This window comes from Marmota marmota, unplaced genomic scaffold (genome assembly GCF_001458135.2).
Source record: "Marmota marmota marmota unplaced genomic scaffold, marMar, whole genome shotgun sequence".
Taxonomy (NCBI): Eukaryota; Metazoa; Chordata; class Mammalia; order Rodentia; family Sciuridae; genus Marmota; species Marmota marmota.
The window spans coordinates 1699034-1715004 of record NW_025999944.1 but is presented as its reverse complement, the minus strand read 5'-3'; the positions used below and the strand labels follow the sequence as shown (position 1 = coordinate 1715004).

At 44.9% G+C, this 15971-nt stretch overlaps 1 long non-coding RNA gene across 1 annotated transcript; it reads right to left on the bottom strand.

Annotated features, from left to right (window-relative positions):
• Positions 1-2542: 2542 nt before the first annotated feature.
• Positions 2543-12948, bottom strand: LOC125616376. The gene is made up of 2 exons (XR_007347002.1): positions 12351-12948; positions 2543-4832 (listed from the first exon to the last, which is right to left on the bottom strand). It is a non-coding gene; the product is annotated as an uncharacterized LOC125616376 (long non-coding RNA).
• Between the last annotated feature and the right edge of the window lie 3023 nt (positions 12949-15971).

Here is a 15971-nt window from a genome sequence, read left to right as displayed (position 1 = left end):
CCGGGCCGCTGCGGCGACCCGTGAGCGGGTGCAGCCTCCCCCCAACCCCGCTCGGGGCCGGCGTCTAGGCAGGACAGCAGCTGGGGGTGGGGAGAAGAGTGGGGTGGGAGGGGGGAGGACCACAGTCCCATCCCTCCGCCCCCCCTGCAGTCAAGGTGAACGTGAAGGAGAGCGGGCGCGCGTGCCCGCGCCTCGGAATTCGTGCACGCGCCCCACCCCTCGTGTCGCGTTTTTGCAGCCCGCGCCCGCTAGGGCCAGATGGACGTCCGAGATTAGAGAGGCACAAAAGTGCATCTCTATGTCGGACCACTGGTTTCGCGGACGTGTGGACACACTTTGGGTAGCGCCTTTTGTTGTGACAGTTGTGCGGGTGTTGGTCCCCCCACCCCAGCATGGGGTTAGCTTGGTCTTAAAGAAGGACTCGGAATGAATCTGCCCCAAAGAGCAAAACCTAAAGTCCCCCCCTCTAAATAAACACCCCCCTCTAAAAACAAAACAAAACAAAACAAAAAACACCAAAAAAAGCAGAAAACAAACCCCGGGCGCCTGCGATGACAGCTCCTAGGTCTTTGAGAGGTCTGGGTGCCAGCGGAGTCGGCCCCAACCCAGGCGGCTTAGGCCCACTTAGGCTCACTATTCGCTCTCCCCACTCCGGCTTTTCTTCTTTGAAGACTTAAAAATAATCTTAAGTGTTTCTTGGGCAGCTCAGGATTCAGGACAGCGAGAGACGGGAGAACCAGCCCTGTCAGCTAAAAGCAGTGGTCTCAACTCTCACAGGCCTCAAATCACACGCCATGCGTGGTCCTGCGGGGATTCAGTAGAGGTGCCTCTCAGGAAAGGGCCGAATGAATGGTGACCCCCGGGGTTGCCCTTGTTCTTTCAAGGCCATTTCGGCTCTTGTCAATTATTGGGTGTTTGTCCCAAGAGAAGAAGAATAGAAGCCAAAATGTCTCAGCTCTGGCTTTTTGCTTCAACAATGCACCACTAGAAGCTTAGAAAATAAACAGTTTTTGTTAATTTCAAGAAGTGGAAGCTGGAGTGGGGGGGGGAAGAAGAGGGGAGGGGAGGGGGGTATGAAACATCTTTGCAGTGGAGTTTTAATTTAAGACGTTGGTAGCTAGTTGAAAAAAGCCATATCTGGGCTATGTTCCTGGGGAAGATTTTCATTCTTAGAACGTTCTCCTCCAACTAAAATACTTTTCAGGTGGAAAAACTCTACTGGTGGTAGCTTGGCTCAGGACTTCCACCATTTTGATAAGGGTTTTAGGATTATTTGTTTTTGTTTACCAAGCATTCCTTCCGCAGCTAGCTTCTGAACCCCTGCTACGTCGAGGGAGGGATGGGGCTGAGTTCCAGTTGGTCTGGACTGAAGGACAGTGGGACCTAAAGGGCGGCTGCCCTTTGCTGGGTTTTCTTAAAGGCCTGGTTTTGTTTAGCTTGAGGATGGTTTCCATGCAGTCCCTCCTGCGCGTTGCTGCATTGCAGGATATTTGCTCTCTCATCTTGCGGCAGGGGGGGAGGGGAGCAGAGGGATGGTTTTGTAACAGGCTCACAGGCCTGAGTGGGAACGCCTTAAATGATGAGCCCTGGGTTAAAACTGAAAAGGTGGTGGTGGGGGGAACAGCTGATGCTGAATTAATAGTTAGAGCATACCCCTGGGGCTTTCTCCAACCAGGGGGTCAGGGGTCCTAGCCCCTCCCCCAGTCACAGATTTTATATCTGTTTTTCACCAGTCTGATCGTATGCTGGGACATTTGTGATGGCTTCTTAAAACCTAAACCCTTGGGCTTAAGAGCTGTCTATGCTCCTGATCATTCTCACCCCAAATACTAACACGTTAAGAAATTACATTGTAAAACCTCCCCAAATCCGATTGACTGGGCTGTTTGGGGCCCATATGGCTGGACAGCTGTACTGCTCGCTGAAAAGACACCACTGCCCCTCGGATGGGATAAAGCCGGGGTTCCCCAGAGAGCTCAGACATGACCTAAGTATTAGCTTAGCCTGGGGTGAAGGCTGAGTTAAATCTCTCTCTTCTTGGAGGTTAAAATAAAGACAACAATCAAAAGAAGTGCACTTTTGAATTCATTGTCAATTGCATGCCTCCTGCTGGTCCCACCAAAGGAAGGAAGGAAGACCTGAGAAATAAACTCTCCAGTTTACCACATGTATGACATTAGGCAAACTGAAGAGAAAGGGGATTGGAGAGAAATATATTATTTGCCAAGCGTACCATGTGTTGGTGACATTTGTGGTTCCCTGTTCAGAGAAGCAGGGTTCTGACCTCAGCCGATGGATGCCTTAGTGTTAACCATAAAAAACAGCCATCAGACTGCAATTTCCATGGTGAGAAGATGAAGCCGGGCTTAAAAAGGAGAGCCCATTACAAAATGCTGCTGGATTTAATTTTTAATATGATGGTGGCTCCTCTAACGCAGTCTTTCCTGTGTTTGCATTCAGGAGGAGTGGTTCATCCTGAGGCTGAAATCAAAATAACATTCTGCAGCACTTTTAAATGGGCTCCTTGTTTTTTTTTTTTTTAAAAGGTGTCCTGAAATAGAAAATTCTATCACCTTCCACTTGCAGAATGCAAAACTTGGTTCCTACTGAAATACTGGAGCAGATAAGAATTGGGTCGTTCTTACTAATGTATCTGTGTATACACATAGTCCTTGTCCTCTTCAGGCCTTTACAATGTTTTTGAGATGGGGTTGGGGAGAGACGGCCCTCACAAATCAATGTAGGCAGTGAAATGAGGGGAAATACTAGTTAGATCTCCAAGCTAGCTCTCCTTTCAAAGTCAGGGAACACTGACTGTTTTGGAAAATTATTTCAATAGTGAAACTATCTCATCTGAAAGCTTGATATATATGCAGCAGATGCGGAAGTGTTCCTGTGTTCCCTGAATGTCAGATCAGGTCTTTGGAAATAACTGCAGATAGTTCCGCAGTTGCCGTGCTGTTCCAAAAAATGAACAAAACAATTTCAGAAGTGTTATCTGGATGGCATAGCTAATGATGGAACCCAGGGACCATGTGATCCTCTCTTTTACTTATAAAAAAAGAGGAAAGCAAGGCCTGGAGTGATAGAAAAATTGCTTCTAGATGTCATGAGGACGGCTTAGAGCAAATTCAGAGGCAGATAAGAACAAATTCTGAGTCTTTTCACTTCTTGCTATATGTTTTTTTCTTATATCATATTTGAGCTTTAAAAGTTTTCTTATGATTTTGGCAAGCATAAGAAATAGCCTAGGGTTAACTATAGTCTACAGAAATTAATAATATTTTCCAAAATATCTAGAAGAGTCCTAAGTTTCCCAACACATAGGAATGATAAATTTTGAGGACATGAAAATGCTATTCTCTCTGATTTGATCATTACATATTGTATATGTGCATCAAATTATTATACTTTGCCCCATAAATAGGTACAATTATTACATGTCAGTTAAAGATAAAATAAAATATGTACTGAAAAAAAAAAAAGCCTACCTGGTCAAGTTCATTTAGTTTTTAGCTTAGGATGAATCTTGAAATCCAAATTTTTCTAATTTTTCTAGTTTAGAATATTTCAGAACCTATTAAGGCAAGCACCCCGTGAGCCTCCTGTGTCCTGGGGTGGGGATGGTTGGAAGACAGCCACATGAAAGTGTCAGAGCCCTTGACCAAGTGAATTAAGAGCCACGACATGTTCATAGAATAATCACATTAAAAGGAGCCCAGGAGATTTTGAGGAAGAAGCGCAGCCTAAGTCAGAGCTATGGGAAATACTGTGTCCTTTTCACAGTCATTTTGGGGGCAAGGCTGAGAGGCATGTGGCAAGATTCTCGGACGGTTTACCAGGAGGCAGTTGCCACAGCAATTTGTTTTGTAACTTCGTTATTTAATAAATTATTTATATTGTACCAAAAAAGAATCTTAAAAAAAAAAAGCCAAAAGAAAAACTGTGGCAGGGCGTAGGACACTTGTTTGACTTTGAACAAGGAAGGCACTTTCCTTCTTATTTCATATCTTCTTTCTCAAGTCCTTCCCACACCAAGAGTATATGATTCTATTATTATTATTATTTTATACATTTATTCAATCTGCTGTTTACTTTATTTATTCATTTTTTTATGTGGTACTGAGGATTGAACCCAGGGCCTTGCGTGTGCCAGGTGAGCGCTCTACCACTGAGCCAAACCTCAGCCCCTATTATCATTATTTTAAAAAAGAATCCACATGTTCCTGGGTGTGGAAGATTTCTAGCTAGTAGACACCGAGGCCTGAAAATGAGAACAGGGAAGGCTTAGAGAAAGTCATGTGTTTAAATGGTTCACCTGAAAGGACAACCTCTTGAGGGTCAGGCATGGTGGTCCCGTATCAGGTGAAAGCATCTCTCCATTCTCCTTAGGATGCTCGGGTCAGTAGAACTGCCTGCCGGGCCTCCACATAAGCAGATTCAACTTGAGCCACATAGCAGATTTAAAAGCCCTCCCTTCAGCTCCCATCCTGACCTAGATTGCAGGATGAAGGCTAATGATTCATTTGCAATGCTTATGATGGGCATCCACAGCAGGCCTCCCCTCCCCCTCTCTCCAAAAGAAACCCTGCTACCCTTATCATCTGATATTACCGAACGTAAATATTTTTGTTCAATTGTTACATAGGGCATGAGGCTATTTCCTAATGAATTATCTGCCCCAGGGAGAAGAACTATAACTCACCAGTGCTTCAGGCAATTTTTAGCATGTGTCAGATTGTGTTTGCATTGGAGAGCTGGGACTGTTTTTCGGTGCAGGCAAACTCTGTTTTTCTTTCTGTCTTTGTGCAGAGTTGTACAATTCAACATACCTTTAGGAAGAGAAAAGCCTTGTTTGTGTTTAAGGGTCTGATGGTAACATAAAAACTGTTCATATGCATAAAGGAGAAGACCATAGGGAGGGTCTAATGATTGTATTCATGTGCCAGATATGGTTTGACTACAAACAGGACAACGCTTTCTTTGAATTTCATTTTAAGGCAGCCACCATGCACGACAAATTATAAAATCAGTGCATTACACTTGGAAAAATGGCCCTGACTGATAACGAGGTGCCAATTTGTGTGTTCATTAAATATACAGATTTGAAGCAGAATTAGTAGAAATGACTTGAAATGGAAATCTTGTCAATCATAAGTGAGACAGCTGACAAGTCAGAAAGAAAAAAACCTCAAATGTGATTCATATCTTGTAGGTTTGTGTCTGAGGATGATTTAAATAAATTTGGACATTAGGTGGTGACAAGACAAAAATGAAAAATAGCATCCAATTGGGCAAAAAGACTGTACTAAGCCTAGGGGGTTGTAAGAAAAAAAAAAAGTAAAAAGGTACAGGGAAAAAGGGAGAAGGAGGGGGGTCATTTGGAGGATAGCTTGTTTGTAATGAATGAATGAATAGATGAAATCTAGAATATTTATTTCCCAGTAGCCGGCACTCGGGAGACATCTAACTATTGTACATAAAATAAAATCAGTGTCCCTTCTGTGTTCGGCAGCATCAAACAGATTATCTGCATATATAACACTGCTGGGGGCCAAAAGATTGTCGGCTGGAAGTACAGTGCGGGGAATGTGGGTTTCCTTGCAGTCTTGAATTTCAAATTGCAGTAAGTGGGCATCTCAGAACACGGTGCGGAAGACAAAGGGCGTCTCTGCACTGCAGCCCTGGGCCAGGCACGGTGCTAGTTACAGGTTTTTCTTTAGGATCTGTAATCTCACAGCCAGGATAGCCTCGTTTTACAAAGCGGTGCTTGCTTTGCCTAATGGTTAAGTGACTTTCTCCAGTGTCCCAACTGGAATCGGAATCCAGGTCTGGCCAGCCCCAGAGACTCTGCTTTTTCTGTTATAAGTCCGTACTGCAGCCTTCCAGAAGGAACACGAATAACATTATATAATGTAAAACCAATATAAAAAAAAACTGTGTTTGTCCTGCCGCATGCACCCAGTTGAGGCGGGCAGGGCGAGGCTGACAGAGCAGATGAAAAACACCACTTAAGATCATTTTTTCTGCTAAACTGTGTTGTACACTATGCAAATATGATTGCAAAAGTGGAGCATTATCAACACTCTAATGCTAGTTATCTTTCAAAGATGATACTCAGGGTAATCAACATAAACTTAGTATACTGTATCCTAAATAATAAAAATGTTGGCTTGCATCATTCTGACATCCTCGGAACGACCCAGAAAGCCGATCGCAGTGATATATAGTGATAATAACGTTCTGCATTTAAACAGCATCTTAACAACAGTCACAGCATTCCGCCACCTGGGGTGGGGAAGGGGAGGGGTGTCAGCAAACTGAGAATTTAGCAGCCTGTTTGGGTGCAGAGTGCCCGGGGAAATTCTGAGGGTGGCAGGCTGTAAATCAAGGTGAATATACTTGCACTTGCTTCTGGGTGAGCTCCTGCATCAGTCTAACTCTGCAGCAGGGCTGATGAGGCAAGACCCCCTGCTTGGCAGAGATGCACCCTGTTTTCGGTGCCTGGTCAGCTACCCCTGAGCTGACACTACATGATATAAAATGAAATGAATGACTGAAGCAAATGATAGACAAGGTACAGGCAAATAAAAAAGACGGATGGGGATTGTGCTCTGATGGGGTTTGTTTCTCTGTTAATGACTGCTTTTATTTTTATTGTTTTGGGTGCTGGGGATTGAACCCAGGGCCTGTGGCATGCTAATCACACACTGCACCACTGAGTTACACTCCCAGCCCCAATACGTATTTTTAATCTGTTGAGCTGCCCTAGGACAGGAAAAGATGGCATTTCACTTCAAATTCCTTACTAGTCATATGTCAGCAGCCACGGTATTACCAGGAAAGCTCCCTGTCTAATAAAGTGAGCCACTGTGCTGGCGAAATGCTCTGTGGTGTGGGGCTACAGCTGGGGAGGCAAGGGCCTAAGTTCTAGTTCTGGGTTTGCTCCAGATCATGACATTGGACAAGTCACTTTCCACCCCGAAGGTTTAATCCCTCCCTCTCTGATAAATGGAGGGCAGAGGCTCTTTCCACTCCCTCACCCACTGCCCCCACCTTCTCTTTGTTTTCTCCTCTGCCCCCACCTTCTGAGACCCCCTCCTGATTCCTCATATGGGAGAGCAACATCTCAACTTAGCAACTGGCACCTCAAGATGCTGTTGTCTCTCTCTCTCTTAGTTATAGATGGACAAAATACCTTTATTTTGTTTATTTTTTTGTGATGCTGAGGATCGAACCCAGTGTCTCACATGTGTAAGGCAAGTGCTCTACCACTGAGCCACAACCCCAGCCAAAGATGCTGTTCTCTTAAAGGAATTTTTAAAAGGCTTAATCATCAGTGAACAACATTCTGGGAACTTGTAGGCAGGTGAGCCATGGGTGCTTGTAGGAGACTGGATGCTGCTTGAGAATGAGTTCCTTGTCCTTTTCCACTATACGGGACACCCCTATAGGAGAGCAGTCATGGGCCTTGGGGCCAAGACAGATGTGAGCCTATCCCAGCTCCAGCACCTACCTACTCGGTGACTCTGCCAGTTTTCCCCACGCGGCATGGGGATGCTGGTCTTGCTGGCATTGCAGAGCCAGTGTTAACTGAGAGAACATCCAGTGAAAGGCAGTTTTGTGTTTCTCAGCCCTTTTGCCTTTTCTCCAAAAGAGGGACCAGGATGAGCTCTGAGGACCACTGCTCCTGTCAGCCCCTCCACTCCCCACAAAAAAGAGAAGGTCGGGAGCCAGCAGATAAACTTGGGTGCCATGTGATTTTGTTCCCCAGGCCTTGCTGTGTGGTTCACGGCCGGCTCCAGCCTGAGCAGAGGTGCTGCCTGAGGAAGGGTTAGGTTATCCTGAACAGGCATTGCAAGGATTGCATCAGGCACCTAAGGAATAGGGAGCCGTGTAGCTCTCACCACCTCCTGAATTCCAGAACCCTCGAATCTTCCCATGGAAAGGAGCTGGAGCAGGTGGGTGGGGGGGACTTTGCCCTCCCAACTGGCCAGCAGTCTTGGGCCCATTGCATATGGTGTGCTCAGAGACCAGAGAGTGACATTCCCTTCCTTGCCTGCCCAAGGACAGAAGCTTATCACGTGGCCTGAAGTCAAAGACTAAATGTTGCACACTGTGGAGGAAGTCAGAGGGGGAGGGGGTGGATTTTCTGTTGGGAGATTTCTTTACTTTCTTCTCTCCTAGGCCACAGCCCAGCTCTGGAAGGACCTCAAACTTTTAGAAGTTCTTTTTCAGAAGGACAACGTTATACCTATGGTATAGAGTCACTGTCAGGATACAATGACACCATGTATAAAGCACTTAACTGATGGCCATGTTGTAGTATGTGCTCAATAAATATTTGCTAAAGACATTTTTACAAAGAAGAAAGATAGAAAGCAAAGAAGGAAGAGGAAGAAGAAAAAGAAAGCTCTTGGCAAGGAGGGCCATAGGTATAATTGTTCTTGATGAGACCTAGGGAAAGTCCCCAATGTTCTGAGGGCCAATTGTAACCACTTTTCTTTCTTTCTTTCTTTTTTTTTTTTTGGAAGACCTAAGGAATTTTCTTTCTTTTGGAGACCTGAGCCTCAAACTTCAAGGTCTGTTTTCAAGGAGGTAACTCCCTTCAGTATTCACCTTAGCATTGATTCATTTCCAGTATGATGGATTATAAGTGGAGAAACTGAAGAATTTGGCTGTGGATGTGAACTTCTTTGGGGATGTCTGGGAGAGACAAGGTTAAATTAAGGGCTTCTTTGATGTGACGGAACAAAACAGACCCACTGAGAGGAAGGTCCAATTTTTAACATCCTAGGGAAGAGACTGTTATAAAAAAATATCCTTATAAATCTTAATTAACAGGGTCCAAGGACCTTCCTTCCTGGTAATAAGAAATCAGAATAGCTTCTGGAAATTAATACCTAAAACTTTTAGATAAGATGTAAGAATATTATTATGATTGCGTAGTAGAGGTTGAAGGAAATAAATATAGCTGGACCCGAAATAAAATCTAGCTATAAATTGTTTACAAGAAGGGCATAAAAAACAGGAAACAAAAAGGATGGGAATAGTGGTGACATGAAATACTAACCAAAAGAAAACTGGTGCTGCTTGTTCATGTCAAATAAAATAAAAGCGCTGCTGCTGATCAAGAGGGCCGGTGCACCAAGAACAATGGAGGGACAATCCTAAAGGGGCTCGCCCCCAGCAGAGCTTCACAACAGAAAAGCAGGAGGCAAGACAAAGCCAGACAACAGCAACGCAGCACCTTTAGGGAGAAGTGACAAAGGGAAACACAAGAAGACATCTTCGTGTTCTTCTTTTGGTAGTTGATTTAAAAAAATTGGAAATGCCATGGGGTATTGGAAGAACACCACGGTCAAGCTCATTCCAACAGACAAGTTTGGAAAACCTCTTATCAATCATAAGAAAAATCACTTTCTTTTTGCATATACGTGGGATGTTTGTGAAACTTGATTATGTCCTATCCACAAACGAAGTCTCAACAAATGCTCAGATGTGATGTCATACATACTGTGTCATTTGACAGCAGTAAAATTTAGTGAAAATCATCAGCCCCTCTTCCCTCTCAAAATTCACACACTTTCTCCCCACAGTCAAAAAAACCCCATTTCTAATAATTCTTAATTCAAAAAGAAGTCACATTGTAAATTATTAATTAACATCAAAATACTACATATCAAAACTTGGTCATCCAGCTATAGTAATACTTAGAGGAGAACTGATAGTCGTATCATGAATGCTATGTTAGCAAAGAAAGACCAAGGAAGGAAAAAAGTTTGGTGAGGAAGGAGGTGGGACTTAGATTCTGACCCTGCCTAGCACAGGCTCATGACTATTTCACTGATGAGAAACCTGCGCCACTGCAGGCACCCTTCTCTCCCAGCAAATCGTTGTCTGGCTCCAAAGGCCCTATCAGGGGTGGTACGAGTCCCCGGTTCTCAGTCCTGCAGTGGGCAGGACAGTGTTTCATCCATCAGCCTTGACTTTGCAGCTAGCACTGGTGCTTAGCAATTCTGTTCAATATTCGTCTTCTTTTGCACTTAGTTGTATGTTTTGCTAGATTGTCAAGCCTTTTGAGGCAGAAACTCTCATCTCTGCCACCACAATGTGAGATCACAGAGTGGCCACCCAATACCTAAGGTCTGAAGTGGAATTGGGTTTGCAGACAGAGCTGCAGCCTGAAGTTAGGGAGAGAAGTGGGGGAAGGAAGGTCAAAGTGTCTCCTGACTCTTCTCGACTTTGGCAAGCACTCTATATAGGCTACTGATGGCCTTTGGCTCAAAGAGGAACTTTCTGATTTTGTGGCTAAGAAACAAAACAAACAAAAATAATACATTGTCAGCCCTCCTCTGAGCCCTTGGTTGATGGAGAGGCAGCCACTCTATTTCTGAGTCTTGTCTGTGGTAGCAGTGGATGAGGTAATTGGTTTTTGAAGTTGGGTGCTACCTGGGCTTAAGTTCCCAACTAGTTTTATTTTTTATTGTGGTAAAACATTCATAACATCAAATTAACCATTTTAAGTTGTACAATTCAGTGTCATTAAGTATGCTCACAATGCAGCCACCTCCACTCTCCATTGCCAGGACTTTCCCATCATCTCAAATAGAAGCTGTGTCCCCATTATTTTTTAACGGCGCCATTTTGGTCAAGTTGCCAGTTTCTTCATCTGTCAGTCAGGGCTAATCATATTATCTACTGAATGGGATTATTGTCAGGACAGAATGACGTTATGCATGAAAGCTGCTTAGCACAGTTCCTGGCACTGTGGTTTGTTGAGGATGCACTCAATAAAAGTTAAGAAAAGAGCAAGAGGAAAGATAGGCCAAATCACTTAGAGTTGGGAGAGGGACACAGAATAAGTTCCCTTTCAGATCTCAAGGATCTGAATTAAGATTAAAGTGTGCTGGACAGTATCGATGGTGCTTGGCGAGAACTTTCACTGTTGGCAAATAACCCCTTCAGGTTTGAAAACGGTTCCCTCCCCCACCATCACTGCATCTGGATGCCACAGGAACTCCAGAAACACTGGAGCAGGGCATGAATGGACGTGTACACAGACATTTCAGAGCTCAGAGCATGGACAGAGATCATTTAATCTTAGTTGTCAGTTTATCAGTGAGGAGACTGAGACCCATGGAAGTCAAGTGGCTGACTCTGGAGCGCACGGTTAGGACTAGAGATAGTTTCAGAAGCCAAGTTCCTGAAGCATATTGTATAATCTTTGCTTGAAACAGATCCCAAGAAAGGAAGAGAGAAACCCAAGAAACCCCAAAGGCCCTTGCAAGGCCTAACTGAGAGTCCAGGGCTGTGTATGCTCAGTGTCATCTTCTCTGCACATTTGGTCCAGAATGTTTAGATAATTGTTTTTCATTAAGGAGAGAACATTCCCTTCCATTCTGGAGGCAAAGAGCATACTGGTGAGGGAATCAAATAGAAAATGACTCTTTTAAAACCATGATTCTTGGGGAAACTAGGAATGTTTTAAAGACTCAAAAGAGCTTGTACTTTTTAACCTTATCCAGTCCCAGTCTCCTGACTGCTCTGGCAGGGATAGCAGTGCTTTGGGAAGCTGCAGCGAGTATTAAGTGAGATAAAGAACACCGTGGTGTCTTGCACCATGCCTGGCACAGTTGGTGTTCAGCACATATTTCTTCCAAAGTCAAAGGGGGATATTATTGATGGAGCATGCTCTCCAGCCCCAGCCATGGCCCACTTGACTCTGCTAGGAAGATTCTCTGTGCAGTGTGACTGACCCCAAGAATAACCTCAGGGGAAGAGGTAGCCGTTGACTGGAGCAGTTTATGGCAAACACGAGCTCCTGTTGTGCTGCTGTGCCCTGGGTTGCAATACCTTAAAAATGGCTTCCCATGTTTACTGGAAAAAACAAGATGCATCTCAGTGACATTCGCACTGCGGCAGGAGATTTCTATCTCATGCCAGCATATGGATCACTGGAAGTAGAGGGAGTCACTGTAAATCCGTATAGAGCAATGGGAAGAATTTTGTGCTAGGAATCAGGACACTGTGTTCTAGAACTGGTCTTTTAGTAGCTCTGTAATCTCAGGGCTTCACCTCTCTGAACCTCAGAATCCTCTTCTGTGAAACAGTTTGGGATGCATGATTTCTCTAACTCCCTCCAGCTTGAAAACACTATGTTCTATTTATTGCACTCACAGCTTTGCAAGTAGTGATGCTCAGTGAAAATATAAGTGCCCATATATGTGCTCAAGAGTACTCGTACACACACACACACACACACACACACACATCATCCAAGATCTAGAATCCCCACTCAGGGACAGAGCCCGCACACCTGAAGCCCCAGCGAATAGCATGTTACTCACCACCTTCAGAGTGACATAGCCCAGCAGCCTCTGGACTACATCCTCATCCTCCTTGTGAGTCGGTGCTTCTGCTGCCAGATGAGATAGAAAAGGTGAAATCTGACTCCCACCCCCTAGACCCTGAGCCGCGGCCGCAGCAGCAGCCGCCCCTGCCTTTTTCTACCCCGGATGCTGCAGCCGCTCGGAATCGCTGAGCACAGCACATTTCTGAGCTTTGGGAGACAGACTGGATCGCTGCAGAGGGAAATGGGTTTCCATTCTTCAAACAGCTAGTTCCTCCCACTGAGTGTTATCGTGTGTGTGTGTGTGTGTGTGTGTGTGTGTGTGTGTTGGAGGGGTGGGGGTTACTTTAAACATTGCCACCTGCAAAGGGATGAATTTGAGAAACCTTGGCTCTTGCCAAGACCAGACCCCTTTTGTGCAGTCAGATCTAATCATCTGAGATTGTGAGTCTGCTTCCTGTTTCAGCATATTCACTAAGGTGACATTTGTGTTTGTTGATGGCGATGGTGACAGGGTCTTTAAAGCATCCCAGGGCAAATGACTTTTTCCTTCAAGGGTGATGTCTCTGTGGGCTTAGGGTCCAGGGCAACATCCTTCAGCTTGATGGGAAGAGCTATGCTTTTAGTGTTTTCCTGGCATAATCTTTTGGGAACAGAATGGGGCAGAGCCTAAGACTCATTAGCTTTGGGGGTGGAGCTTGCATTTTAATTTCCACAGATGCCTCCCTGAATGCTCACCCGGCTTTTGGGGTGCCAGTTTCACTGCTGGCCAGTCTTTGCTTCCACATGAACATTAATGCTGGTGATCTCTGGACATTAATGCCATCTTGAGTTTCAGTTTTTTCATCTGTAAGATAATACCATTTCTAGGGTGATCAGGATGAATCACTTAGATGACTTATGACCATGATCTCTAAACCTTTCCAACTCTGCTTCCTATCAGTACAATTTTTTGAGTGTGCACCTCCAATGCACATAGCATGCATTTATAAATTATATCCCACACTTAGGCTATTAGTCATCATATGCACTTAGAGAAGGTTCATTATTAATGACAGTGCACGTTAAGTCATACTGCAAACAATGGTGATCATTTCAAAAACAACTTTTGGCCAACTTAGTGTTGGGTCTGAATAGATCCTCATTTTTTTGATCTTGAAATAACATGGTTGTGAAGAGCTTTTCCTAGGAATGGCTGGGTTGGTTCTGCCTTCTCCTGCTGTTGCTGAGTCATTACTGTCCACTTCCATTTGGATTTCTTTGCAGGCATCTTCTAAGCCAAGTGTCCACTTCATGAGGGGGTGGGGGTTGGTTTAATCGGACCAGGCTGCACACTCTGGAACTCCTGCTGCTCTTCCCCATCTGGGAACCCTCGCTCTTCCCTCGGGTGAGGGGTGAGTGGCACCTGGGTTCTATACACAGGAAAAAAATGTCATCAAGTCATCACTGTTAACTCACGTATTAAATATTAAGATAATATAGAAGCTCTGGTATTTTCTTTCCTGCCCTTCAGTGGATGGTTCTGCCAATCCCCTGGGATATCTGCCTGCACCCTTTTTGGAAACCACTGAGTTAATGGAGGTAAATGTGCTTTGTAAGCTACAATAAAAAAAACAAAAACAAAAAAACAAACCCAAAACCTGACTAAACAAAAATGAGGATGCTGATTCAGAGAATTTCTTCATGTGTAGAGCTTTGCTCACCTAATGCTCTAAGGAGCTCTGAATACTTTTTCACAAGGGATTGATTTCCTGGGTGCTCACACGGAGAACAGGCCTGGTTAGTTCGAGTTTGTGATTGCAGTGGAGGACCAGGTAGGCAGGTCACATGGTCATACCTAGACTTTGCTGACTCCAGTGATAGCCCTGCATGACTGTTAGGACCATCCTGAGTGTGGCTTCTAATTCCTCATCTATGGAATAGAGGTCCCAGAGGAAGAAGCCTCTGGGGCTTGGAGCTGGATAATGTGTGCTCCTTGAGATTTTTCTAATTTATTATTGTCCCTGGAGCCAGATTTACCCCAGAGAGGATCACCCCTCCAGGGCTGTGGTTAAGCCAGACTGCTCTCTGGATAGGGGTGTTTTGCACCTGCTATGGAGGTAGCCCAGGAAATTATCCAAGAGATGTTCAGTTTCTAATGGTCTGTTCTAGAGAAAGCTACAGATTATAAGTGGGAGGAGTAAGAAATGCTTCTTCATTACAAACACAGACAGCTTTGTTCAGCTGCAGAAAACTGAGACAATCAGAACAGTTCTAACATGTAGAACAGCATATGCAGAAGTCCTTCCCTGCATCCTTTAAAATTTTTGCAGTACTGAGATCAAACCCAGGACCTTGTGTGTGCTAGGAAAGCGCTATACCACCAAGATGTATCCCCAGACCTGGGTCCTGAAAACTTCATTTTTTCTTCTATGGTGGATAGGTCTCAGGGTTTTTATGTAAAACAAGGAGGGTGTTGAGCCAGAAGAGATGTGCTTATGACTAGATGACTCTGGGACAGAGAGAGAGATGGCACATTCACAAATTGTGACATACGCCAAGCTAAGCTTCACAGGACATCTCTGTAGCTGACCCTGGGGTGACACCCTGGTGAGGTGGAGATACTGACTCGTTCTGCCCTGCATATTTTGCTGGGCTACAGAAACTCTAGAACCCAAGATTTCTCTAGAATGGAACAATGGTCCATAAATCTCTTTAATAGTTTTCTGGGCTACTCCTAGAGCAGTAAGAAAGATCCCACTCCAGAGAGCAATCTTGCTTGACCACTGTTGAAGAGGGAGTGATTCTGGAGTAAATTTGGCTTCAGAAAAAAATAATAGGGCCAAAGAGGCTGAAGAAGGCTCGTGTGTTATCCAGCTCTGGTGGGGGCGGGCGGGAATAAAACACCAAGAGCATTTAAAACATATATTTAATGAAAAGTAAATGACAGTTCAGGACCTTCATCCCTAGCATGTTCTCTCATAGTAGATTGTGGCTGGTCCCCACTCACAGTCCCCAGCTTCCTTGGCCATGAAGTGCGGCCATGTGCCTGAACTATTGTCAAGGATTGGAACCATTTCCAGCCCTGCTCATGATGATACTGGTGTGCCCACCCGCCATGCTGTCTTTCTCCTTCCCATGACATAAACCTGTCCTTGATAAGGATCCACTTCTGGATGTGTGGATGATGATGATTCTCTAAGGGAGGGTTGAACAGTGATTGGATTCCTGAATGACCACGTGGAGTGAGGCTCCTGTCCCCCTCCCACCCAGAGCCTGCACCACTGTAGTGGACGCTGTGGTGGGCTACTCAGGCCTCCCCTTCAGTTCTGCAGCACTCATGCTCCCAGCTTCTGGTAACGTGGCTGATAATGGTTCACATTTGAATTCTTTCCAGAATTACTCTTGTTCAAAAAGAGCTGCCTCACCTGAAGTCCCACCACCTACTACAGGAACAGCCCACTTCCATTGCCTGGTCAGTGTTAGGTCAAAAGGCCTGGCTCTCATGCCTCAATTTTGAACACCTCTAGAGGGACTTTGGAGCTCTCTGTGGTTATTAGCCTAAGCTTCTGTTGCAACGGTAACAACTCCTCTCCCCAGAGGCACTCCCCTGTAAACCCCAGGCAGGCAAGACTCCTGT